The following is a 26,366-nucleotide window of genomic DNA, read 5'->3' as shown; positions in this document are numbered from 1 at the left end:
TGTATCGTTACTGTCCTTCCTCAAACCAAGTCATTTTGCAGTAGACTATTCCAGTTGACTATACACTAATATGTTACATCAGCTCCAGCTACAGCAAATAATCCACCACTGTCACCTAAATCTCAGAACTGGCATTATACAGTAAAGAATACAAGAATATTAATGTAAATATGATTCGACATTAATGAAACTTCACCCAAGTCTAGAAAGTCTGAATAAATTCTACCTCAAACTCTGTGAAGAACTAGCCAAAGTAGGTTAACACATACTTCCTTAAAAAAGTGTCCACACAGTCGAGCAGCTTTTCTGTGCTGATCCCACAGCAATCGTTCCAAAAACATTTTAGTCAACTGCTTAGCCAGCACAGGTTGCCTTAGCAATTAGGTCAGACGTGTGGTCCATCTGAAAAAACAAACAAAAATACAGCGTTCCTTTGAACTCATCAGAAAAGATTACTGCAATATAGATGATGCACTTCTGTACAGTTTGGTTGAACTCCTAACCCCACTTATGGCCAAGAGCATTTCATAGTGACACTTAAATAACCAATGACTGTCAGCGAGTTGAATCTCACGAATCAATGAGGCAACTTCAGCAGATTCTCTCCTTTTTTTTTTCAAGCCAAATGAATTATTGAAAGAAGGGAGAGAACACAGCTGTTTGTTGGACTACACAAGCTTTTGCACTTTTAGCCATTAGGTATTTTGTTCGTATATTCTGGAGAACATTTTCTGAAATAAAGTTGATTTTAAAAGCAACCTAACGCATTTTCTACACTATAAGGCGCACGTAAAAGCCTATTATTCAAAAAACCACATAGCGCATTATAATCCACAGCGCCTTGTGTATGGATTAATTCTGCTTGTGTTTACTGATGTCAAAGCAATTTTAAGAGGTACAAGCCGCTCTGTCAAAATGTTAGGTTGGGTGTTATTGCTAATACACTAACATGGATTACGTGGCAATGCCATATGCTTTTTATTTTATTTTTTACCAACCAGGTTGGGAGTTAGCGTCTTCATAGTAACATTTGTTTTAGCGGTATCAGTTTTTTGGGGGAGTTACAGGTATTGTGAAAATGCTAATGTTTATAACATGGCTAAAATGCTACAAACAAGTTCTGGAATTACTGGGAAAATAGTCGGACTGACTGACTCATCTCCGACTCTTGTCTCGCTTAATTCACCTTGTAATCTGGTGCGCCATATGATGCAGAAATTACGGTACTTTTATTATACCGGAATACTTTTTTTCTCCTAACCCATTGTTAACCTAATCTGAGGCATAGTAGAAACGTATAGAATTGCACGTTATAAAAATAAAAAGCAGGATTATTACTAAGATATAAATTGGCTTGTGGATGCTATTTCCTAAATTAGCATTAGCTTTATAGCTAGCTAAAGTAAGGAGTCATCATGTAAAATAGCAACACGCAGGCCACCTAAAAAGTTGTGTATCATACATCTGAGTTCAGTTTTAGAGCTTTTTTCATACCAAAATGTTTTTGAAATTTAGGCCGAATCTGAATTCATTCCCAGCCCCTCTGGCTCCTCCCTGGTTCCTCCCTACTGAACACCCATGTGTGCTTCAGAGCACTCATGGGTGTGCTCTGAAGCATAGAAGTGTACACTTAAATGTAAATGTTGACTTTTTGTTTTTGTATGAGGTATTTAAAGTTATAAAACTGATGTTGCTATATATTTTTTGAGTGCTGGCTGATCGTAGATGACCGGCGACTAGTGATGACATCATCAAGTGGTAGTAACGTCCAAATTTGAAGACACTGGCTATGTCCGAATTCCTTCCTTCTCACTATTTAGTGCAATATAGAGGCCACTAGTGCGTTCTCTATTTTGTAGTGCTATCTGAATCCATGTAGTGCCCTGGATTTTAAAAGCAATTTAGACATCATGCTCACTACTTTTTTTTTTTTAAATGGTGGATATGACGTCATCGATTTCACTAAGTTAAAATCTAATTGGTTGAATGCTGTAAAGCATTCAACCCTTTGTTTTCCTGTTTCTCTTTATTTCTTTATTATTTACACTATCTTCCGCCGTTTTTTGACACTTAACTACTTCTACAATTTTTAACCTATTTTAACCATTCAACTTTTAAAATGTTCAGCTCCTTCAGCTTATTCCAGCTATGACTTTTGGTTTTTCAAATCCTTGTACTTTTTAAGATATTCCAGGATTTTCCAGGATTTTTTCTCCATTGAAATACATGGAGAATTTTTCGTTCAGAAGTTTACAGTTAAACTTCTTCTACAATTTTTAACCTATTTTAACCATTCAACTATTAAAATGTTCAGCTCTTTCATCTTATTCAGCTATGACATTTTGTCTTTCAAATCCTTGAACTTTTCCAGAGATTCCCGGATATTCCCGGATTTTCCAATATTTTTGCTCCATTGGCCAAACCTTTGCTTCTTTAAACAATTGTAACTTTAACATTCTTTTGGCTAGAGACACCGTTCAAACATTGAAATGTTCACAAGGCTTTGGACTTCAATATAAGGCTCAAAATTATTATGGGATGGCAACACCACCTACAGTTTGGTGGCCATTTTGTCCCAAAATGTGAGGCAATTTTAAACTTCTTCAAACTTTCACCTATTGTAACCATTCCACTATTAAAATGTTCAACCCTTTCAGCTTATTCCTTTCAGCTACGACTTTTAGTCTTTCAAATCTTTGAACTTTTCAAGATATTCCAGGATTTTCCAAGATTTTCGCTCCATTTAAATACATTGAGAATCCTTGAAAACCTTTGGTTTTTTCAACCATTGTAACTTCAACATGCCTTTAGCTAGAGACACCGTTCAAACGTTTAATTGATCACAAGGCTTTGGACTATAAAATAGGTTTAGAAATCATTATGGGATGTCGACACAACCTACTGTTTGGTAGCCATTTTTTGACAAAATCTGAAGCAAATATTGCAATAAACTTCATCCATGGCTGGAACTGAACATATTGAAATTCAATGGATCTGGACATATAAGGAATGTGGGCGTGGTTAGCAAACAAACTTTGTTGCTAAGGACGTCCAAAGGTTTACTTTTTCCGATTTGTCTGAAACTGACGTCGATTTGTTCGTCATCCCCAGGCGACCCAAACATAAAATGGTTGCTATGGAGATAAAATTAATAGAAAAGCCGCCATTTTGAAAAAAAGTGGATTTTCTATCAACTTAGAACATGTAGCTTTTACCAATATGATACTCTCAAACAATGTGTTTTTTTGAGTCATTTGATGATGCTGATTCCAATGCTCGCACTTTTAGCCAATTTAGCATCTTCAAATTTTCAACAGTTCAGGCATTTTTTCAACAATTTCAGCTTTAATGCTTAACTCCTTCTACAAATTTTGACCTATTTTAGCTATTCTACTATTACAATTTTCCACCTTTTCAGCTTATTCCTGCTAGGACTTCTGATCCTTTAACTTTTCAAGGTTTTTCCAGTACAGTTCAGCCATTTCTTCAGCAAATTTAGCTTTCTTTCAGCAGTACAGCATTCAACCCTGCATTTTCTTCTGGAAATGCAGCTCTTTCTAGTTGATATGAGCGTTTTGCGGCGATTATTTATGAGTCCAATATCTTGTGAAGATAAAAAGGTTGATGGTTTATTGGAAAAATACATTTTAATACTTTATTTGGCAGAAATTGTTCCGACGCAATGCATTGTGGTCTATATCCACCAATCTGGTGAGCATCGATGCGCACTGGTGTTTCGCAGAGACATCTGGGAAATTTCCAGGGCACTGGATTTTGGAATTGTAGATTCGGACAGCACTACAAAATAGCCAACTCACTATATAGTGCACTATGTAGTGAGTAGGAAAGGAATTTGAACACAACCTAATAGTAATAGATGCTGTGTAAAATCCAGGGCACTACATAGTCCCACACTATATCGGTTTTTTTAGTAGTTGGGGAGTAGGGTGGGAATTCGGACCCAACCACTGTTTTTGCTTTCCATCTCAGCTTGGAGGGATAAATAGTGATGGGGAAAGCTGTAGCAGGGAAGCAGTTTGGATTCAGCCATCGACTATTTGAGTGTTTTCTATTTATTCAGCAGACTAGCAAAAAGAAAAAAAAAAAGGTGTCATGAAAAATATCGACATGCAAGCTAGTTAAAATAATGTAACATACATTTGAGTTAATTCTTAGTTTTTTAAAATTGACTATTTGAGGGATTTCCTTTAATTTTGCTAACTAGCTAGCTACAGAAGGATGGTGTCATGTAAAAATATCGACATACAAGCTAGCTAAAAAGTTTTGTGTCGTGCATTTGAGTTCAGTCTTAGTGTTTTCATGCCCAAAATGGTTTTAAGCATAGATCATTACAGTGTTTTTTTATATTGCTAATCAACAAAAAGGGGAAAAAAAGAAAACCTCCAGTAGATTCAGGTGAAATGCGCTGCCATTGTGTTAATGCTTGAAAAGACCAAACAGAGTGGAACGACAGTCGACCCACCGCAGGTATCAACCTGCCGGCGCTGCAACCTGCGAGCTTCTATGTTTAAACGCATGAATCTTTTAAGGGGGGGGGGCGCTGGAACAGGGACTGCTGAGGTCACCACTCACTCAGGCAGCCAGACTCCGCATCAGACCGCTCACACGCCTCCGGGGCTGAGAAACCCCCGGCGTCCGCTTCCATTTCATCCCTAAGGCCACTCGAGCATGACTTAGTGTTTCTCCAAAGAGACTTCTTTCCAACAGACTTTCACCGTATCAAAGAAACGGATCAAATCCTTTTTTTTCTGCTTCATTTGTACTTTTTACCAAAGTTTTGATTTTGATTTTCTGTCCTATTCAGTCAAAGTTTTACCCACATTGATTGTTTTTCTTGATGTTGTGGACTCAGCGCCTTACCATGCTGAGGGCTTTTTGGTGCATTTGTCAACAAAAAACTATTTTTACCCCACTAAAAAATAAATCAATAAATAAATAAAAGTCACATCCTAATCTCTAAAATGATGGGGCCCATCTTCTAGTTTGCATAGCAGTACCAAAAAATGAAAAGTGCCCCCTAAATTTAACCTTTTTGCTCCGGGCAGAGCGAGGTTGGATAATTGCAAGCTTAGGATCCGGACTGTTTTCTCGCTTTTCATTCCGAATTTCATGCATTTTATGCTCTTTCAAGGGCAGCATGCGAACCTGCCTCTGTCCTGTCTATTCCTACTTTCATCTTCCCTGACTCCGGCTGTTTCGTATTCCCCACCAGCGCCTCGGTGAAGGCGAGAACAAGACCGCAAGGAGGGAGACAGGAGGCCAGACAGTCAGACAAGAAATAAAAGGGAAATATAGATAGAATCTAGTTTCAGAAACCTTAAAAAAAGGGGGCTTCCTGACTGCTTCAATCAACTGATTGTCTCTGTAGGATTTGTCCGTTAACAGCCTGCCAATATGGCTTCTTGGTGTTTTCATGAATATAGATGGGGAGCATGACAGACCGTAGCTGTCGGGGAACAGATTTAATGCATCCCAAGGGGTTTTCCTCGGACTATCTCCACTGTTTTCTTTCCCTGGAAGGCGTGTGATCTTTGGAAAACAGGGACAGACAGCAAATTGGTGATAACCCCCCCCCCCCCCCCCCCCCCAAATTCAGAAGTCTCACATGTGAGAGGCCTCCACCAACTACCACAACCTCCTCGTTTGAGCTGCGTCCACCCTGACGGGGTGACGGCGATGCCCTCAACCCCAGCCAAACACCATCACCACCACCCCTGCACTTGTCAGTTGCAGCAGGGGAGCATCCCCCTACTCTCCTTCACCGCCAAAGTGTTGCTCCTCTGCGCGACGCAGGGGAGGGGGACGCCTTCTGCATTATTAACGCCACTTTTCCTTAAAAAAAAAAAAAAAAAGGCCTTTAGCCACATTATTCTGTGACCTCGGTGGCGTGTTTTGGCGGTTCGCCACACAACTGTAAGCGTAGACCTCTCTGGTTTTCGCTTTAATCTCCAGATTGATCTCATTCAGTGAAGAAACCAGAAGCAGTTGGGAGCTATTAACAGACCCCCCACCAACGCCGCCGCCGCTGGGGCCAAGCAAGATTAAAGGCCAAATATCAGCCTGAGGTGTAATAATTGCTACTTCTGAGCTGGATGAAGCGCCTTAATCTGAAGCTGGATCTGCCAGGAGAGCCTTCCCACCGCGCTTTTACGCAGATTGAAGTTGACACAACCACAAGGGGGCGCCTTTTCAGACCCTCCCTCAAGTCATGGTTTGGGATACATCTCAATTATTGCTTAATGATAACAGGTTCTTCACACTCATCCATTCAAGTCTGGCAGAGTTTGAGGAGAAACTTCCAAAACTTTAACGCCAACTTTTCAAACAAGGAGAAAACTTACATTTCTTCGGACGTCCCTCTTGGGTCGAATATTCCTTTGAGCAACCCCCTCCCCCAATTTTTTTCTCTTTTCTTTTTTCCTTTTTTTTATTTTTTGGTGCTCTTTCAAGCCACCCAGACAGGCTCAAAGCAGCGGAATGAAGTGGCAAAGGAGAGCGAAGCTCTTTAAGATGCACTCCTTAACGGGAATGTGATGAGTACGCACGCCGGTCTCTCAGGAATCGCTGCGCGCACCATCCTCTCTCACTCCAGTTCCAATCAAGAGAGGTGGGGGGTTAGGAGAGGCGGTGGGGGGGGGGGGGGGGGGGGGGGGGTTCCTGCCACTTCAAAACAAATGACTGATCGTCGACCTGGGGGCTCAGTCAGCAGCGCTCCTGCGGGAGACGGGGGGATTTCTGGACTAGAGCCGCCGTGCCAAAGTGTCCATCATCATCTCTGTCTAAGTGGCGTCCCATCACGGCGTCAGCGTGCGCGTCGGAGTTGTCTTGAAGCCTAACTTTGACCCGCCACCCGTGCGTTCTCCTCCTTTGAATTTTTGTTATAAGTCCGTCATTTCCTTGGAATCCGGCGCGCGGCTCTCCTCCTCCTCCTCCTCTTCTTCTTCACTCTCCTCTTCTGTTTTTTTGGTGTTAGCCACTCAGTGGTGACACGATTCACGCCAATTAGTCTCGAATGCCGGGAATATCCGCCTGCATCGACGCATCCTCTCTCCTGGACCCGTCTCCGTGGCACGGCGCGCAGCACCAACCGCGCAGATGACAGGGAAGATAATGCGCTCCGAGGCGCTATTAGATGACACGCACACACCCACACGGGCGCGCACACCTATGCTCACTCCCACTCTCCCTCTCTATCTCTCTTTTTCTTCTTATTTTGTTACCCTCCCCACCCCTTCAGCTCTAGCTCAAACACACCCACCCACACGCGCGCAGCCTCCTCATCCTCTGTCGGGACACGCTGGAGGAGAGTCCGGAGGGAGGAGTTCTCCACACCCCCCTTTTTTTAAAGTCAATTAAACTTTAGATGTCCATAAACAATTATATATTTTAAGTATTTTTAAAAATACTTTCATTTTTCAGGAGATTTGATCGGGGAAAAGCGTAAAGGCGCCTTATGATGTGCCAACAGTGGCGCTCCAAAGTTCACTCCTATAATTGGGCAGAAAAGACATGCGCTCTGAAAATGTGTGTTGTGTGTTTGGTAAATGGGTGTTTGTGTGGTTAATGTGTGTGTTGAACAACCACCTTCTCACATGAGCCAACGTGTTTTCTCGAGTCAAACCGACGCGCGCCCTCGAAATTCTCAGGAAGCGAAGAGTTTGTCCCCTTTTTCTTTCAGAGAAGGAGCGTTTGGATGTACTCACACCTGAGCTAAAGAGCACAGAGGCGAGAAAACAAGAGGTTGTGTGTATGGAGGGGAGGGGAGGGCACCGCGATCAGATGCGCAAGAATTTTTGCAATATTTATGCATAAAATAAAATAGAAAAAACCGCATTTTTTTAATGAAATGTTTTTGTTTTCACAATGGTGGGATTCGCTGCAAACCTCTTTTTGTGGTTTTTAACGCGCACAATTCTCCAAATTGAGTGCGCGTGGAACTGTGCCGTGACAGCGGGAAGCGCGCAACTTACAGGACACACGACGGTGCCTAAAATACCACTTGTTCACACACCACGTACTTTTCCACTCTAATCACGACGATTTTTCCCGCCCAATCGGCGCGCGTCGCGGGGAATCTTCAAAAGTTTACGCGCCGCGCCCTCCAGCTGTGGATGAATGAAACCTCAAGACCGTTTTTTTTTTTTTTTTTTTTTTGCGCGCTTAAGCTCTCACCTTGAGTTTTAGTGCGTCTCTCCGGGAGAGGGGGACCCTCCAACTGGAAGTGGAAGCGTGGTGCAGCCGAATCCATCCGCTTTGAAACGGGACATCCTCGCTCCTCGTCTTGGTCGCTCCCGGGGAATGGAGGAAAGCTCCCGGTCACCGGCGCCAGCGCCACGTCACCTCATCCAGAACGCACGGGTGGAGACTGTTGCAGGTGCCTCAAAATCCTCCCAGGAAGGACTGGAGGGGGGAAATGTGTTAAACAATTGGGAATCTGCTGAAAGACACTAGACTAGAGAGTGACCACAGGCGCGCTGCTCTGGGGCGCAATGAGGCGGAGAGACTTCCACCATTGACTTTCAAGTAAAGTTAGATTATTTTTTCCCCCGAGCTGAGGACAACAATGACCAAAAACAGTTAAACATCTTTTTTTAACCCAAAATTATGAGGTAAAAAGAATAGATAATCATAAAGGAACCATAAAATTAGATTAAGGGTATTATTTTGCAGTTAGAGGCAGTTCTCACAGACAAATATTTCTCAGGTATACTTTAACACTAATTTAACATAAATCTATCACAAACACGATCGGAAACCTTTTTCCTGAGGTAATTTATCTGGTAGACATACATTCCAAATAGATGTTTTTATTTCATTTTATTTTTTTATTTAATCTATGCCGTTTTCTAGGACATAGTTGCTGCAGAGCGGCAGTAGTTCATTAGAAATTCACCTCTTAGTTGTGGGCAGAACTGTTAGTGCACAGCAACCCCCCCCCCCCCCCCCCCCCCATCCCCTCCCAATTGCTGAGAGTTAGTTCTCTGTTCTCTCCCAACATTTTGTTTGTTTCTGATTCAAGACCATTTAAATAAAGAAATAGTCAGAAATAGAATTTTAAGCTGTGTTTTTTTTATTTTTTTTTATAAATGTCCTCCATCATCAGTAAATGCCACAAGCAGATGTTTAAAAACACCGTGATTTCATTGGAGTGGGTCTTTAAAGTCCCCAAACACTTTCTCGGAAGGAAGACGCTCCAAGTATCAACTAAGAAACTTTGTTGGGTTTTTTTATTTTTTACTGGGAAATGCATACTATTATTTTTAAAAAGGTGTTCCTCCTTTTATATACGTAGTGTTAAAACATCCTTTATGGGATTGCTGGATTTTCCTCACTATAAAGTGCACCTAAAAACCGTAATTTAAACAAAAAAAAAACATCACCTCATATCTGGATTCTTTCTTCTTCAAACAAGGTTAGCCGTTACTGAGAATACGCTAATGCTGCTAACAGTAGCGGTGTCGAACTGTTTTATCTATTTATTTATTTATTTATTTCACGTGTTGCCAACAAGGCCGGGAGTCAGCGTAGTCCCAGTAATGTTTGCTTTAGCGGCATCAGTAGGTTTTTCATGAGTTGCAAACAAGGTTGGAAGTTAGAGGTATTGCAATGACGCTAATGCGGCTAAATTGCGTGCTGAGGTTTCGGATGAGCGAGGAGCGGACAAACCACTCCTCTGGGAGCCGGGGAGGAGGGGGGGGCGACGGACTGGAGAGGCAACGGAGATGAGGAAACAATGGCTATGTCCAAATTCTTTCACTACTCACTACGCAGTGCACTATATCCCTTGTGCTATCTTGTGGGATCAAAATGACCCCACCCTCACATCGACGTGTTATCCCTACCATGATAAAGGTGGAGAGGATTTTATGTCATCCATGGACACCAGTGAAGATCACAAATCATTGAAGAAAAAAGGTCCAGATGACCCCACTCCCAATGCTAACGTGCCTTGGGTTAAAGTGCGTTCGCCATTTTGCAGTGCTGTCTGAATCCACAATTCCAATATCCAGTGCTAGAATTTCCCACTAGTCTCTGCAAAAAAAAAAAAATCAGTATGCATCAAATGCTCACTAGATTGGTGAATATAGACCAGAATGCATTGCATTTTAACAATTTTTGCAGGACAAAAAAACATATATTTTTTTAAACCATCTACCTTTTCATCATTAGAACACAATAGATTCATAAATAGTTGCCATAAAACAGTCACATTGATTAGATTTCCACTTTGTGAAATCAGTAATTTCATATTCGCTGTTAAAATCCAGGGCACTCGATAATCACACACTACGTAGTTTTTTAGTAGTTAGGGATTAGTGTGGGACTTCGGACACAGCTTCACTGACGGTCGGGAGACGGACTCCTCACGCAATTAAGGGAGACGCAGTGGAGGCGGATCATTATAAATCTGGGGGTAATAGTTCGGTGCACGTCTGTGGCGCGCTTTAGTCCAGAAAATACAGTACTAGAGCTTGCAGTATGGTGTCGCTCATTGACTCATTTAGTATCTGAGCTGTTAGAGAACTGATAATGGGTTTAGTAAGCATCCAGACTGGGAGGCAAAAGTCCCCCTAACGGTTGGATGGTTGGATGGTGTCGTTGGTATCAATCTTTAAAACTGGATAAAGCCCATGAGGCTCCAAGTGGCCCAAACCCCGCCCAATTCTGTGAAAGAGGTGACATCTGATTGATTCCATTCTACCTGTGTTTGGTGGAAAGGTTAAGGACAGAGTTCAGTGGAGACAGCTGCCTCTCCTTTTTGAGGCCCAAGGGCAACTCCTTTGACATGAACGCCTTTTTTTTTGTTTTTTTCTCTCCTGCCAACTCACTCGAGAGACAAGAAAGAGGAGCGCCCGGTTGAAAGCTGCCAAAGAGCACATTTAATTCCCTTTTATGAACTCCACAAAAAGAGCCGGAATAAAAAGTTCCCTCACAATATGCGACTGAAGCTCGTCCTCCGTCCGTTAAGCTTTTTTTTTGTGGAAAATGGAAAAACCCCTCCAAAATGCTAGATCGTGCCCTCACACAGAGGTTACTGAAATGAAGGGAGCAATAAAAAGGCTAAAGCACTTGAGCACAGTTAGATAACCAACGTATTAAAATGTGAAGGAGGAGACGTCCTGGAGGTCAGCAAGGTGAATGAAAGCGCCTTTATGCACCTGAATGCAGAGCGACCCGCTGAAACCACCATTCCAGGGCAATTTCTCTGAAAGTTCTCACCTCCTTCGTCACATTTTTTTCCCCCAGTCTTGTTATTTTTGACGGCGATCGGAAAACGAGCCAAACACCAGACATGGGGTGTAGAGTTTCCTCCACCTGTTCAGCAAAGGCTAATGCCACCTTTATTCGAAGGAAGGAGTTTGTTAGTCAAGGAGGTGGGAGAATAAGCGGAGGCTGGATTAATCAGACGGAAGGGAGCTCAATAGGCTTTTTAAGTGGTGGAATGCAGAACAGGCTCTGCTAATTCAAGGAAACCCATACAAGGCATACAAATGGCAATGTACAAAGCATTCAAATCCAAACTAATGCTGCAATGACAGGAAAAAAGTATCAGTACTACAGAAGAGTTCTAGAACTATAAAAGTACAACTTTTTTTTTAGCCTAATCTAGGTTTATTTTTATTATAGTTGCAGTTAAAAATATTTTTATACAAGCAACAACTTATTTTTATGATGTTTTATGAATTCTTATCAAACACCATAACAAAAGATTAAAACAAAATAGTTATATTAAAGCTTTTAGGGGTGAAGGTCCAATGGTCACCTGTAACGCAGAAAGGACGCTTTTCATTTTAGATTTAACATGGACACCTAGTGGCCGCATAGTAAACTGATCTGGTTCCAAATATGTCTGTTTTTCCGAACTGACCCTAAACGGGAATTCAGTGTTTTCTGCATGACAGAAACATAATAATAATGCATTTAACTCTAGTCCAAGTCCTGAATTCCAAGTTATTTTTCTGTTTACTATTGTTTAAAACAAGTGATGGTAGAAAAAACAAAATCAATTGAATGTCATAAAAAAATCATGAATGTAGAGATAAATTATTTCAACTGACAAAAAGGAAAGTTTGTTACTTTTGTGTCGACTTACATTTTTTTATTTATGTTCTACTTACGTACTTCCTGCTCCGGTCAAGATTGGACAAATGTTTGTCAACCTGCTTGGTAGCCATTTTGGATAATCAGATGGAACCATTTTGATTGACAGGGGTGTTTTTCCTCTGGTTGTTTGGTTAATGTTTAATTAAACCAAAAAAAAAAAAAAAAAACCAACCCTGTGGACCAATACATGGAAAGCCCTAATAGTGTTTGTCCAGTAGAAGGACGGTGGTTGTGAATGGAGCTGACTATCGGAAACACTGGCTGGTGAAAATAAAACCCTTTGAACTCCAAAAGGACTCAGACTGGTCACTTTGGCACAGCTGCTCTGTGTGGATACATAATGAAGTAGGTAGATGGTTGATCAAACCCTTATCAAATCTACAGGTTAATGTTTGTTATTTAAGTTCAGGAATAGAAACAGTCTGCTCTTGTTATTCATTAACCGATTCACTCACTCTTTATCTTTTTATTCCATCTTTTCTTTCAAAAATGGGGTTTTTAATCAATATTTTTTCTCATGAACACGCCCCTCCATCCAACCATTTTTCCTGTCAGTATATTGTCACCATCGTATCATTCATTTATTATCCATATTCATGTTGTTTTAGGTGCCCTGTCTTATGCGGTGGTGTGTTTGGGTTGGGTGCGCAAACTAAAAGGACATAAAAAAGCTGAATCGTCTGATCAGGAGGGCGGAACCTGGAGACAGTGGAGGTGGTGGCAGAGCGGAGGATGCGGTCCAAACTGGACAGCATCATGAAGAACACTGATCATCCCCAACACGGACTCTACACTGACCAAGAAAGACTCAGGAAGTCCTTTGCACCGAGTGCAATTAGACGGTTAAATACCGCTGGGAGGGGAGAGAGCATGAAGAGGAGTCACTAAACGGGAATCTACCCCTATTTCTTTTTACTCTGTTTTTAGTGAGTTTGATTATTTTATGACTATTTATTACTCAACTACTTTTTAAATTTCTATTGAATGTTTGTGTATTTGAGGAGCAATGGATGGATATGCGAGTTCCCTCGGGATTAATAAAGTACTCTTTCTATATTCATCCTTTTATCCATCTTCCCTTCCCCCTATGATCTCTTGATCCCGCCATTCCCTCCCCAGTCTGGGTCAGCTGTCAGAGCAAATTCCTCAAGACGGGACATCGAACCCACACACTGGCTCTCCAGACCAACACATGCAGACAGTCCGGTAGAATTCCCAGTCGTCATTCCCAATTTGCATTCAATCGGGAAACTTTTCAACTGTTGCTGTTGTGTGGTCCTAGCTTACAAATGGACATTTTATCACGTCGACTTCCATTATTATTTTTCTTTCCGCGACATGAATCTTTCATATTGGAGGTCTTTTATTTTCCCCTACAGACATCGCCCAGCAGCTGCATGTATATTAGATGGTCACAAAACCCAATAGTCTAGAGATGAAATTTTCAAATAACTAATGGAGACTGGCAGTAAGCCGCCGATTTTTCCCCCCCGTTATCAGTTGCCTTGGTGACGCATACCTACAGGGCACTTTTTTTCTAATCATGCAGTAACTGACGGTTTCATTACATAAAGCTTATCAACCTGCAAAAGAGGGGGCTTTTCAGTAATGCAAAGTGACTGGATTTAAAATGTAACATATTATATATTTATCGTTCATGCACTGTGTGTTTTCACCACCAAGCATGACTGTTTTTTTGTTTTTTTTTCATCCGACGGAGGTCAATGATCACTGGCTCATGACAGCTTGCTGGAAAAACTGCAAACTAGGTTCTTACAGGCAGATAATTGTGTGTCAGTTTCTGAGCTGCAGTGGCATTTAAGCATGCTTCCCAACACATGTGGGACCCAGGTGGTACTGCTGAGCAAAACAATGCCAAGCCTTTGGGGAGCATGATTCTTTGTTCCAGTTTTTTTTTTTTCCAGGGTATTCAAAAAAGAATCTCAAAAATCAGGGAGTACTGTAGTTTTGGAACTATATACGTTGCTACGGAGTATAACCTACAACGGAGTATTAGGGCCACCAAAAAATAAAAAATAAAAAAGTAAAATTACGACATTTTATCTCGTAAATTTACGAGAAAAAAGTCATAGATTAACAAGGAAAAAACACAGAAGTTGTCCGTTCATCGGAGCATCGCTTGAAGATGAAAGATTTGGAGCCTTTTGTGAAACTTTATTTCCAGGTTTATTATAGGTTTAAAACAAAGAGATTCTGAACCTTTGGCGACTCAAAATCAGATTATTGTCAGTGGAGCCGGTTTTCCGGGGTTCAGTGTCGGTAAAGCGGAGTTTCATCTGTGAAATAAGGAGCTCAGAGACACGTTTTCGTGCAGAGGATCGCTGCAGCCTTTATTCTCCTTTTCATTCACAAACCCTGAAGTTCATCTGTCACCTTACGTCATGAACCTGTCATCAGATCCGAACACCAATGCGGAAGTAAACGTCCCGTTATATCATCAAACAACAAAGATGAATGAAAATAGTCTATTATATTAGCATTAGAACGTTGAAAATGCCAAAAAAAGTGATCCTCCTCCTCAGACGGAAGCGTCACACAAAGGAAGGAGGAAGAAAGGATCTAAGTGGAAAGCTGCAGGGACACCGATGGTTTCATCGGGCTGCAGGGATCCTGCAAACCAACCATCAATAAATAAAACTTTAATAAATTTTAAATCAAACAAATGAGCTTGCAGATATTTGGAACGTTCAAGCTCATTCAGATCACCTGTTCAACAAAGTTTAGTCGGTCTGCTCTGTTGCTGCACGGCGTTCACCTGCTGCTCTGCATGCTCACTTCCACTTAATATCGTAAATTTACGAGTTTTTTTCTCATAAATTTACGACTTAAAATCTTGTAAAATTACAAGTTTTTTCTCATAAATTTACGAGTTTTTATCTCCTAAATTTTCGAGATAAAAACTCATAATTTCACTTTTTTTTTTGGTGGCTTTTTTTTTTTTTTTTTTGGTGGCCCTAATACTCCGTCGTAATAACCAGCAAAAAAATAAATAAAAAAAATTTAAAAAATGCAAAAAAAGAAAAAAGATACCATTTACAAGCATTTTAGGGAGAAACATCTTTTTTGTGTGTGTACATTTATTTCGAACAATAAATAGAAAACAAAAGAAAACAGCAGAGGAAAAGTTTATATAGATTATAAATTTAAATTAAAAACATCAATATATAGTTCCACCCCCTACCCCAAACAATGTACCAAAAGTTTATACAGTATAATCTACATCAGCATTACATATCTTTCATTGTCGTCAACATCTGACCACATCAACATAAACACACAAAGATCTACACACAAACACACACGTGTTTACATGCATACCAGATTTACCATTTGTATACTTTCCCTATCCATGCCTTCTTTCCACTGGGACCTCGACACCTAACCCTGTCATCCTCACCAATAATAAACAATTCAAACAACATAGTAACTCATTCATATAAACTAGCACCTACACAAACAGCAACCTGTATAACTCAATTACATTTGTCATTATTCCTTATAACTATATTTACTGAAAACTAATTATCATTTGCTTTTAATCAAAGTGGTTCATACTGTTGCTCAATCGGATTTAACCCTTGTGCTATCTTGTGGGGTCCAGATGACCCCACCCTTACATTGACGTGTTATATCCACCATGACGAAATGGCGAACACACATTAACCCTTGTGCTGTCTTGTGGGTCATCTAGACCCACTAGACAGTGCTCAGAACCTTTTTTCTTCAATGATTTGTGATCCTCACTGGTGTCCATGGATTACATGAAATCTTTCCACCTTTGTCATGGTAGGAAGAACAAGTCAATGTAAGGGTGGGGTCATCTGGACATCACAAGGGCTAGCCATGTCAGCGTTTATCGCTTTGGCATCAGTAAACACCACCAGAATTCATTTATGAAAAGTGCACTGTCTTTTTTTTTATTTTGGCTTTTAAGTCAGTCTTATAGTGTGGAAAATACGGAACATCATATCCAAAGGAAGTGAACTCTGCAAAACATTCAGACTTCTTTCTGAAGGTGAGATCCTTCAGGGGCGTCAGGACAGAAGCCGGGCTTCATATCGCGATGCCTCTGAGAGACGGATCCAGGTCAGCCGCGCTAACTTTGTGCACCTGTTCAGTTTGGACTTTGAGTCAAAGGTTTATCTCAGCCTGCCACTAACACCCCCCGCTCCAATCTGCTCCACGCAGACCTCTGCTTATCCAATCCCCGCACCGCCTCCTAAAGCCATTACCCATCACACCAAAATTGAAATATAATATTAAGTTATGAAACAATACCTGAGAAGAAAAAACACTGAGGTATAATCCAAAAGTGCATGATTGAAAATGGATTAGTGGGGTGGAGGAGGGGGGGTATAGGATGTTTGGGAGGGGGTTGTACTCTGCTTAAAGGCTGAGAGTCCCTCTGGTGAATCAGGGCCATCCCGTTCATATTTCCCTGCTCCTGTGAGCGTTTTGGGATTTACGCCACCGAGAATCGTCCTTGTTGCGCTGTTTGCGTTGGTGCACGCGAGCGTGGCGCCTCAAAGCTTTCAGATGGAATCATTTAGCCGTCTCGACCCAGGATTTTTCAGATGAAAGCCAGAATAAATGCCGCTTCTGGTTTACGTTTCCTTCCGCCGCTGCCCAGGAACGACCATGTGAGGACAAACGGCACACTGGGATGGAAGGATTCGGTGGTTTATCAGTGGCCCTGGGAGTCAGATCCTGTTGCTAATGATAACGATGACAAATGCTCTGACCTGCTGTTCCACCAAATTAACTTTTGTCAATAACACGTTCCCAATTTGTCCTCTCAGGATATGCTGACAGAAATATTGGTTACTGTAACCGACAGTGGGAATTGAATCCTATTGGTCCGTTGGGGCATCATTAGCATGCAAAGGATGAATGAGAAGCTATGATTAGATGCTGAATGCAGCAGCCATTCAGGCTTAAGGAGCAAAACACACAATCACTAAGGAAAGGAAGGACTTTTATATGAGGATTTCACTCAAAGGTCGGCAACCTTTAACTCTTCAAGAGGCATTTGGTCCAGTTTCTTACAGACCAAAGAAGTCCTACTTTACCATTTGGAAAAATGGATGTTTTTGTGCTCATTAATTTATAAAATGTAGCTTTTAAATATTTAATATGTACAAGAATTGAATTCTAACATTGTTAAATTTTTCTATATACAACAAATTTAACTTATTTTACTTTTAATAGTGCACATACAAGTTCCTTCCAAAATAAAGTACACCCTGTGTTAAACAAACAGCAGATTTACTTTAAAAAGAGTGCAAGAAAGTCACAGCCATCATTATGACTTTGATGTACCGTCATCCTTTACTATTAAAAAAAATATATAAAAAATCTAACACGGGTGTCAAATCTAATTTTTAAAAAATCTATACATGTAAATACATTTACATACTTTAAAAACTTACTCTGAACTGCAGCTAAACACAGACTTTGAGACATTGATTTTAATTACAAACAGCAGATTAAACATTGGGCAATCATTTTTGCTCAGTTAGCTGACATGCTAAAAATGGAATTATAAACCATCAGGAGATGATGTAAACAGAGAGCTCTCAGTAACATGAAGGGGAAAGGGGGGCGGGGTTGCTCTGCACCAACTTTTTAATGAACTCCTGCCGCTCTGCAGAAACTACTGTATGTCCTCGAAAATGACTAAAAACAGCATTGTCATAATCAAAAGAGCGCTAGGAACCATTTAAAAAAATAGATCAAGAGATGATTGGAGTGGAAGTTTATTCATTCATTCATTCATTCATTTTCTTAACCGTTTTATCCCTTTCGGGGTCACGGGGCTGCCGGAGCCTATCCCGGCCACTTGTGGGCGAAGGCAGGGGGGACACCCTGAACAAGTCGCCAGTTTGTTGCAGGGTAGAATGTCCTCACTCACACACCCATTCACTCCCGCACTCACACCTATGGTCAATTTTGAGTTGCCAATTAACCTATGAAGCATGTTTTTGGATGGTGGGAGGAAGCCGGAGATCCCGGAGAAAACCCACGCATGCACGGGGAGAACATGCAAACTCCACACAGAAAGGTCCCCCACTGATGTTCTGTTTTTCATGTCCCCCAGCCGGGACTTGAACCGGGGGCCTTCTTGCTGTGAGGCAAGAGCGCTAACCACTGCGCCACCGTGCAGCCCCCAGAGTGGAAGTTTAATTTACTAAAATTACAAACCCATTATTGACTCAAACTGTTTTTTTTTTCAAATCCAGAGAGTCACAATGGAGAGATAAAAGAGATGCATGAGGCTCTGTAGCCCCAGGTGTATTTGGGTTTTTTCAATGAATGAATGAAAATGAAAAAATCCATACTAGTTTATTACAATTCCTAGTATATGTGATTTAGAAAAAAATATCTAGAAAATACTAATCCTTAAAACAAAACAACTTCAGTGAAATACATTTGCACTAACTTAAATATTCTGACTGTGGAGTAAAGACACAACACAGACAATCAAGCCAACTTGAATGAGCTTACCTGGAACCATCCATCCATCTCCTGAACCCCCTGAATCCATTTGCTGAAGCCTGTCCCAGTTACTGCTGGGTAAAGGCGGGACGTGTCCTCCTCGGGTTGCCAGTTTCTCCAAGGGCCACACGAGGGACAAGTTCGAATCTTCAATTACCTATGCAGCATGTCTGTGGGAGGAAGCTGGAGCGCTCAAAGAAAATCCACACAGCAAAGTCTCAGCTGGGATTTGAACCTGAGCACCACCGGGCCGCCCTTATACCTGGAACCATCAGCCTAAATGTGCTGCACATGATGAACTCAGCTGGCATGATTGAAATCTGATGCGATCGTCACAAGAATGGAGGACGAAATCTATCCTTAAGAGAAAATTGGAGCATAAATACTTGACCAATGTATGACTTAATAAAAAAAAGGAGAACTCTGGATTCACTTCAGCACAGATCAAGAATTTGTTGTTGATTCTGAGAAAAACTCACCATTATTGAAAGAAAAGCCTAAAAATATTGACTGTTAAAGTCCCAATGAGGCCATAAACAAACACTTCTATTTTCATCTAATGCTCATATTATTAAAGTAGTGCAATTATGTTCAGGAGAACAAATAGGTTTACAGCTTCTGTGAAAACTTTATAAGAAAAATAAACATACACACAGTAAAGTTTCTATAGTATGTTAGTCTCTAGTATATCTTTATACAGCTCATTAATTTAGTTTAAATATGACATTGAAGTGAGGGTTTGGTCTTTTGATTGGCAAGTGATATTGCATCTGGAGCTCCAAAACGGCCTAAAAGACCCACTCTGATGATAATGGTGGTTTTAACATTTTTCTGATGATGGAGGATATATATGAAAAAAATTACGCTTTAAATTGCATTTATGTTTATTTATGTATTCAAATTGTTTGAAAATCAGGAACAGGTGAGAGAATCCAGGTTGTACTTGTGATGTGGAAAATATGCTGGACTGGCCACAAGCTCTCAGAACGGGCCAATAAAAAGCAAAGGGTTACGTATGAAAAGTTTATTATGATAGGCTGCAGAAAAAAATCAAAAGGTTGCCTTATATGGATGCTCAAAAAGGATAAATTGGTGAACATATCTGGTTTAATGTAAATAAAAAAATTAACATTATTTCGTTTTCCTCTAAATCTGTCAGCCAGCCATTTGTTGGAGAGCTGCGTGGTAAAAATATGGGAAAATAATTTTAGAAATTGTTAAATAATGAAAAAAAAAGATTATTTTTATAGTAAAACAGTACAAAATAATGCTTGTTTGGAAAAAATGAGAAAAATACTTGCAAAATAATAACAAAATACTATAATTGGTACGTCTACATCCTTATCTGATAAAAGAAAAGTAAAATAAAAATGATTGAATCATGAGGAAATGAAGTATCAGAAGACTTTTGTTTGTTTGTGGTTCACTGACAAATTAGAAAGTGTATTCTAAGTGTCATTCTGTGGCCCGTCACTTCTACAATGCAACACCGGCGAGAACAGCAGAGGTGAACGCATTGCTTCAAGTCACGGAGGCTGAAATCTAAAGAGAGCTCCTCGCTGCATCCCGCTTTCCTCCCGCCTGCCCGCCAGCCTCCCCTGAACAAAGACTCTTCAAATCAGTTAGATTAAGCACACCGGCTTATTGATTGGCTCCCAAATTGCTGTGTGAAACAACACAAATAATCCCATTTCAACTCGCGGCGCTTGTTTCTGTGGCTTTCCAGATCATTCCGGGCAGAAACCGATCACAATTAGTTTGGAATCTAGCCCGCGGAGAATGGCCGTGCATGCGGCATTCCGGGGTGCATTTGACATTCCTGGCGTTCTCTAGACGCCGGTTCTCCTCCCGCCTGTGTTTTCAGGCACCTGTGGATGGAGTGAAGATATTGAGCTGATGCACATTAGCCCACTTACACGGGGAAAAGGGTGGTTACTTCACTAACCACAAGTTTGGACAAAACTCTAGGACACTGGAAGTCTCAGAGTTGAATGGATTCACTTCAATAGTGAAGTAAATATGTGAAGAAATGTGGATCAAAAATCCCTTCCACCCTCAAAAGAAGTAGAAGAAAATGCAAAAATAAAAGAAAGAATAAACTACACATTTAAGCTGCGTGTGGGGTTGTATGACTTACAGGCATACCTGCCCCCCTCCCCCTATGGACAGACCTGCTCCTGTCAATTTGAGTAAAACAACCACTTTCTTTTTTTCAATAAGGCAACTTTCTGTAAATCTTATCTCCATGGCAACCATTAAATGTTTTGGTCGCCTCGGGGACACGAACACAACAATGTAAATTTTAGACAAATCAGGAAAAGTAAAATATTGAATATCCTTGGCAACGGCAGTATTCGTTAACAACGCCCGCATTCCTAAAATGTTCATATTGTATTTCATATCGTTTTGACCAGCTTGAACGGGAGATTCATATAATATATTTTCCCCAAATTCTGGTTAAATTGTGTGAGTAGTGGAATTGCGAGCTCTCAGTAGCTTCCCAATGACGTTTGAAGAGTTAGAAGGCGAGGAGTTGAAATTTCTAGGCGGCGTTTAAATATATAGAACTGGCTGGGATCGGCCCTTCCCTGGCTCTGGGGCGGGACGGGACGGGACAACCCTCTTGGGGCCCCCGGTCGCTCTGGGTGTCATCCGCTTCGGCTGCGGGGTCTGGGGGGGGGGGGCTTGTCGGCCCTGTCCTGTGGGGGGGCATTCTGGGGGAGGGGGGGGGGGGGGGCACTATTGGAACGGGGCAGGGGGGGTTGACGGTTCGGGGTCTCCGCTGAGGCCATCGGCGGTTTCCCCGGCTGGTTGGCTGCCTCGGTCCCGTCGAGGCCTGACCAGAGCTCTTCTAGGGCCGGCGTTTGGGGGTGGGGGCCTGGGCTTGCTCCGGGGGGGGCCAACGCTTTCTGGCTCCTCTCTCTCTGTGTGGGGGGGGGGTGGTGCTGGGCCTGGGGTGTCGGCGCCTCCGGGGGTGGGGCCCCTGGGCTGTTTGGGCCTGGCCCCCTTGTTGGGGGGGGGGCGGGGGACAGCTGTTTGACCACCGGGGGACAGTCTATCAGCTGTCCCCAACTTGCCCCCTTCCTCATATAACCTCATAATAGGGTGAGGGGGTGGGGGGCTTAGCCTGCGATGAGCCTTGGGGGGGGGTTTACTAGGCAGTGGCCCCCCTCCTATGGTTGCCGTATGGAGTGGGCCCCCCCTCTTTCGGTTTTATTTGCACCTTAAACATGTAGGGCCCTTGGTAGGGGGGGTGCTTGGACATCACTGCCAGCAAGCAGCAGATGTCCTCCTAGCACCCTACCCGCCAATTTTAACCGCACCTTAGACATTTAGGGCCCCTTGGTGGGGAGGGTGAGGGGACTTCACTGTGAGTAATCAGGAGATGTCCCCTTAGTGCCCTACCCGCCAATTTTAACTGCACCCCCCTTAGTACATACACCCCTCCCCCCCTCAATATATACATCCCAACATAAACACACACACATGCACACACACACTCTCTCAAACACACATACACGCACACACATTTTGCAAGGAAGGTGGGACCTAGGACCATCTGACCCCTGCCTCTTCCCTGGTGGGGGGTACGGGCCCCTTTGCAACGGCGGCCGTGTCCCCGGGGTGCCGGCTTCCTGGGCCTGGCGGTGCTCTCTCCGCACGGTGGGGGGGTTCACATTACATCTGAGCCGGGGGTGTTCGTGTCCCTGGGGGGTGGGTTCTGGTCCTTGCTCCTGAGTGCTGGGCCCCGCCAAATTTCCAACTGTGGCCGAGCCTGGTCGGGCCATATTTACAACACCCCTTGTGGGCCCTCTTTTTTCCCCGGGGTTCCCCCCTCCTGGGCGGGGGCGGCGGGCCCCTGCCTCGCTCCTCCCTGGACCAACCGTGGGCCGGGCGGATGGCTGCCTGGAGTGCGGAGCGGGTCTCCCTTGGGGGGTCCTGGCTCGTACCTGGGGTTGGGGCGGGGGGATGCCCGGAACTCCTGGGTGGTGGTGGGGTGCTCGTCTGGGGCTGTGGGCGTCCTTCTCCGGTGGGGCCCTGCGTTGGGTTCTCCCGGCGCGGTGGGGGGGCTGCTCTCCTGGTTGGGCTGGGGCGGCACTCTCTTTCCCTCCGTGCCTCCCTGCTCTCTGGCTCTGGGGGCCTTGCGGCGGCCCTGCTGGCCCTGGCCTGGGTGGCGGGCTTGGTCGCCCGGGCGGCGGTTGTTCCCTGCCGGTTCCCATGTGGCGTTGGGGGGATTCCGGCTGCCGCTGCTGGTGAGGTGGGGGTCTTGGGGTGGGGATGGCTGGGCACTCTCCCTCCTTCTTTTCACGTTCCACCATCCATTTTAGAAGAACATAAACACTCACCTGAGCACAGGTGTTAGCTCAACAGACTGAATGACTGAAATATTTCACACTAGTTGGTTTTAAGGCATAAGTATGCGTGTGAACACTATCTGTTTTGTGTACATGTCGACAGGTGGACATTTTTGCAACTAACAGGTGTGTTTATAACATTTGAGTGTGAGTGTGGACAGGCTCCGCCCTTTTTTTTTTTTTTTCTTTTTTTACATTTAAACCTTACCATAATGATTAACAACCAGTAAACTTGTTGCTTTATGCTGCTTCATGGTCTTATCCCCCTTCCCCTCCTATTATCACCCCCTACCCCCCCTCTCTCTAACGTCCCTCTCTCTTCTTCCCCTCTTTCCTTTTCCGTCCGGTCCAACACCAAAGATTTTCAGACATGTTTGAAATTAATAAAGTTTGGCCTCAATTACAAAAGGGGTTTATTCAGACATACCTTTGGTTTGTCTGAAGATTAATAACCCCTCTTGTTAAAGTAAAATATGTCCAACCCAAGAGGCCCTCAGCTCTCATCTGACTGCCCAGCTGTTGGACAGGACAAGTTAAAAAAAAAAAAAAAAAAAATATATATATATATATATATATATATATAGAACTGGTACTAAAGGTGTTTTTTATGTGTTTTTTTTTTTATTCAAGATGGCAGCTTCTTGCTGAGTTCAAAGGTCAACGAACCTTAAGTTGGGGTTTTAGACACAAAAAAATTATTTTTCTGGAAATTTTTTGCGCAAACGCACAGCAAGAAAAAAAAAAGGCAAAACAATGCAAGACGTAATAGCAAGTTTCTCTTCAGACTGTCGTCATTTTCTTCTATCTTCTCAATTAATAATTGAAAAAGTCAAACAAAGTGGAGGTAAAACCCGACTTGATGTTGTTTTTCTTTAAGGACAAACATAAGCCGCCATCTTGGAGTGCTGTCGTGTCCCTTAAGTCCGACGTTACCAGGTGTCTTGGTCCGGCAAAGTAAAGGAAGCTAACACAATAGTGGGAAACTTTTCAGCACTTTTCAGCACTTCACATCCTTTTCAGTCAAACTGCTTTACTGTAATGAGAAAGTAAACTTCCTAGAAGAAGAATTGGATGTTTCCTTGTGATCTTTTTAGAATCATTTCTCCCCCGTCGTCACAGTTTTTCATCGACGTCAGAGAAAAGAGGATTGAAAAAAGTGATTCAAGTCCATTTTTCTACAGATATTTCTCAGGATGGCTAAAAACATCCCTGTTGGATCTTTGTAGTGGGAAAGAAGGACATTTTAGGCCTCAACCAATCATGTCTTTCTATCCGTCCATCAATCTTCTGAAACCCTTTTCTGGGTCACTGCTGTAAACAGAGAGCTCGCAGCAACGAGTAAAGGGGGTGGGATTCCTCCACTTCAATGGTCCCGGCCACAACTCAGAGTTAAATTTCTGTTGAATTCCTGTTGCTCTGCAACAACATATTTGGGGATTTTAGCTAAAAAGACCACTGGGAACACTTTGAAAATAGATCAAAAGATAATCGGAGTGGAACTGGTGTTGAATTTTGTAGTTGAACAAAGAAAATGAACATTTAATTTCAGATCCTCCGCAAACACAAAATGTAGAGTTTTAATGTTTAATTGAGCCCACTCAGACCTTTAACTAAAAATAACAAAAACCTATGAAATAGAGGAAGAAATGGTCCAAACCGATGATTAGATGTGTAGATTTAGAATGTCCAAGCTCACTGCTTATAATTCGATGCTTTCCAGCAGGAAGGATCAGGCCACCATCGGTATCTGGACTCTGGAGTTCTGGGTTTGATCCGAACTCGTCGAGCACGCTTCGGTATCAAAGCGCCAACGCACGTTATTATTGGAAGAACATTTCATATACTGGAATGCAAAACATTTCTTTAGGTTGTAGTCTTGTTAAAGTCAAGTCCCTGTGTGGAAAAATGCCAGTTTTTAGACGGAAAAATGTAACTTGCAATCAGTCCTGGTATTAACGGTCTTGAACCAGAATTCTTCTTTGGTACTGCGTTTTTGAGCAACCATTTGGCCCCTTGCACATGCTCAAAGTCACCAAAATTAGCAGTGTAGGCAGGTCAAAGGGGGTGGCGGGGCAGGTGGCGCTTGCAAGCCTTACAACGCTGCTCGCGACTTAGAAGTTTGTGCTATCTTGTGGGGTCCAGATGACCCTACCGTGACATTGACGTGTTCTCCCTACCATGACAAAGGTGAAATAAAGGCGGAAAGATTTCATGTAATCCATGGACACCAGTGAAGATCACAAATCATTGAAGAAAAAAGGTTCAGAGTCCTGTCTAGTGGGTCTAGATGACCCAACTCCCAACGTTAGGATAGCACAAGGGTTGCAAGTGTTTTAGTATGCAAAAAAAAAATGGAAAACTGTTTTTTTTTAATCAAATCTATGTTAAAATAATACAAATTGGCTTACTCTGTTTTTAATTTGATTGTATTTTTGTACATTTGAATCCCCTTAATATTACAAATGTTCTTAAACGATTAGCCAGAGCTACCATCTTATGTTTTCAGTTGAGTTTTATGACTTCTTATTGTTTTAACCCATGTTTTTCTATATATATTTTTATGTCATGCACCTCGTATTCTACGCATGTTGATGAAAGGTGGTCCACAAATGCATACATTGGTTTATATGTTATCCCCAAAATTCAAATAAATATGGAATATGTTTTTGTTTTTTTATCTACTGCTTAATAAATTCTTTCCAATTCTGTCTGATCCAGTAGAGAAAAAACATTTTTCTTTTGTAAAACTAAATCATTTTTGACTACTAAGTTTGTTTTTTCCACGTTTTTACAGAGCATTGTCAGCTTTCAGAGAAACCATAAAATGCCACTTTATGCCTCACAGTATCCTTGTATCAGTTTTTACATTACTTTTTTATTCTGGAAAATGTTATATAAAATGATCTTATTTAGCAGTTTTTCTCAGAAAACATAAAAGTTCTTAGTTGTCAATTTTTTTGTACTACTTTCTTTTGTTAGCAATATATCTATAAATCTAAGCTCGGCTTTAAAAAAAAAAAGGTAAGAAAGACATTATGAACAACAAATACCTAAGAACAATTAGTAAATTTAGAAGTTTGCTTTTTATTATTAACAAAAACCTAAAATATCTGGTGTGAGAATCCATTTTTGTTTTTTACATGGATGAATGAAATTTATGATTATACCATTTTATATTGTTGCAGTCTATAAAAATAAATATTTAAATATAAAATTGAAAATAAAATAAAAAAACATTGTTCACTAGAGTAAAGAAGCATTTACATTGAAAAAATACACTGAAACAAATGTAACTTAAGAATTTTTATGGTTATTCCTAAACATAAAAAAAGATGTATTAGATTCACAAACAAGAAAAAACACAGCAAA

General features: G+C 41.9%; 1 protein-coding gene across 17 annotated transcripts in view; it reads right to left on the bottom strand.

Moving 5' to 3' along the window:
* ntng1a (netrin g1a) overlaps positions 1 to 18,847 on the bottom strand; it is a 159,229-nt gene extending 140,382 nt beyond the window's left edge. For 13 of the 17 annotated variants that reach the window (XM_078938768.1, XM_078938772.1, XM_078938773.1 and 10 more), the window contains exon 1: positions 6,363 to 7,351. The gene's annotated coding sequence lies outside the window, so the exon portion shown is untranslated. Of the gene's footprint in view, positions 1 to 6,362; positions 7,352 to 8,193; positions 8,525 to 18,651 lie in introns of those variants that run through there. The other 4 variants (XM_078938770.1, XM_078938769.1, XM_078938777.1 and 1 more) reach the window with 4 other exon arrangements.
* Between the last annotated feature and the right edge of the window lie 7,519 nt (positions 18,848 to 26,366).

This window comes from Oryzias latipes, chromosome 20 (assembly GCF_053564925.1).
Source record: "Oryzias latipes strain Hd-rR chromosome 20, Olatipes_Hd-rR_3.1".
Lineage (NCBI taxonomy): Eukaryota > Metazoa > Chordata > Actinopteri > Beloniformes > Adrianichthyidae > Oryzias > Oryzias latipes.
This window is presented reverse-complemented; position numbering and strand designations above follow the sequence as displayed.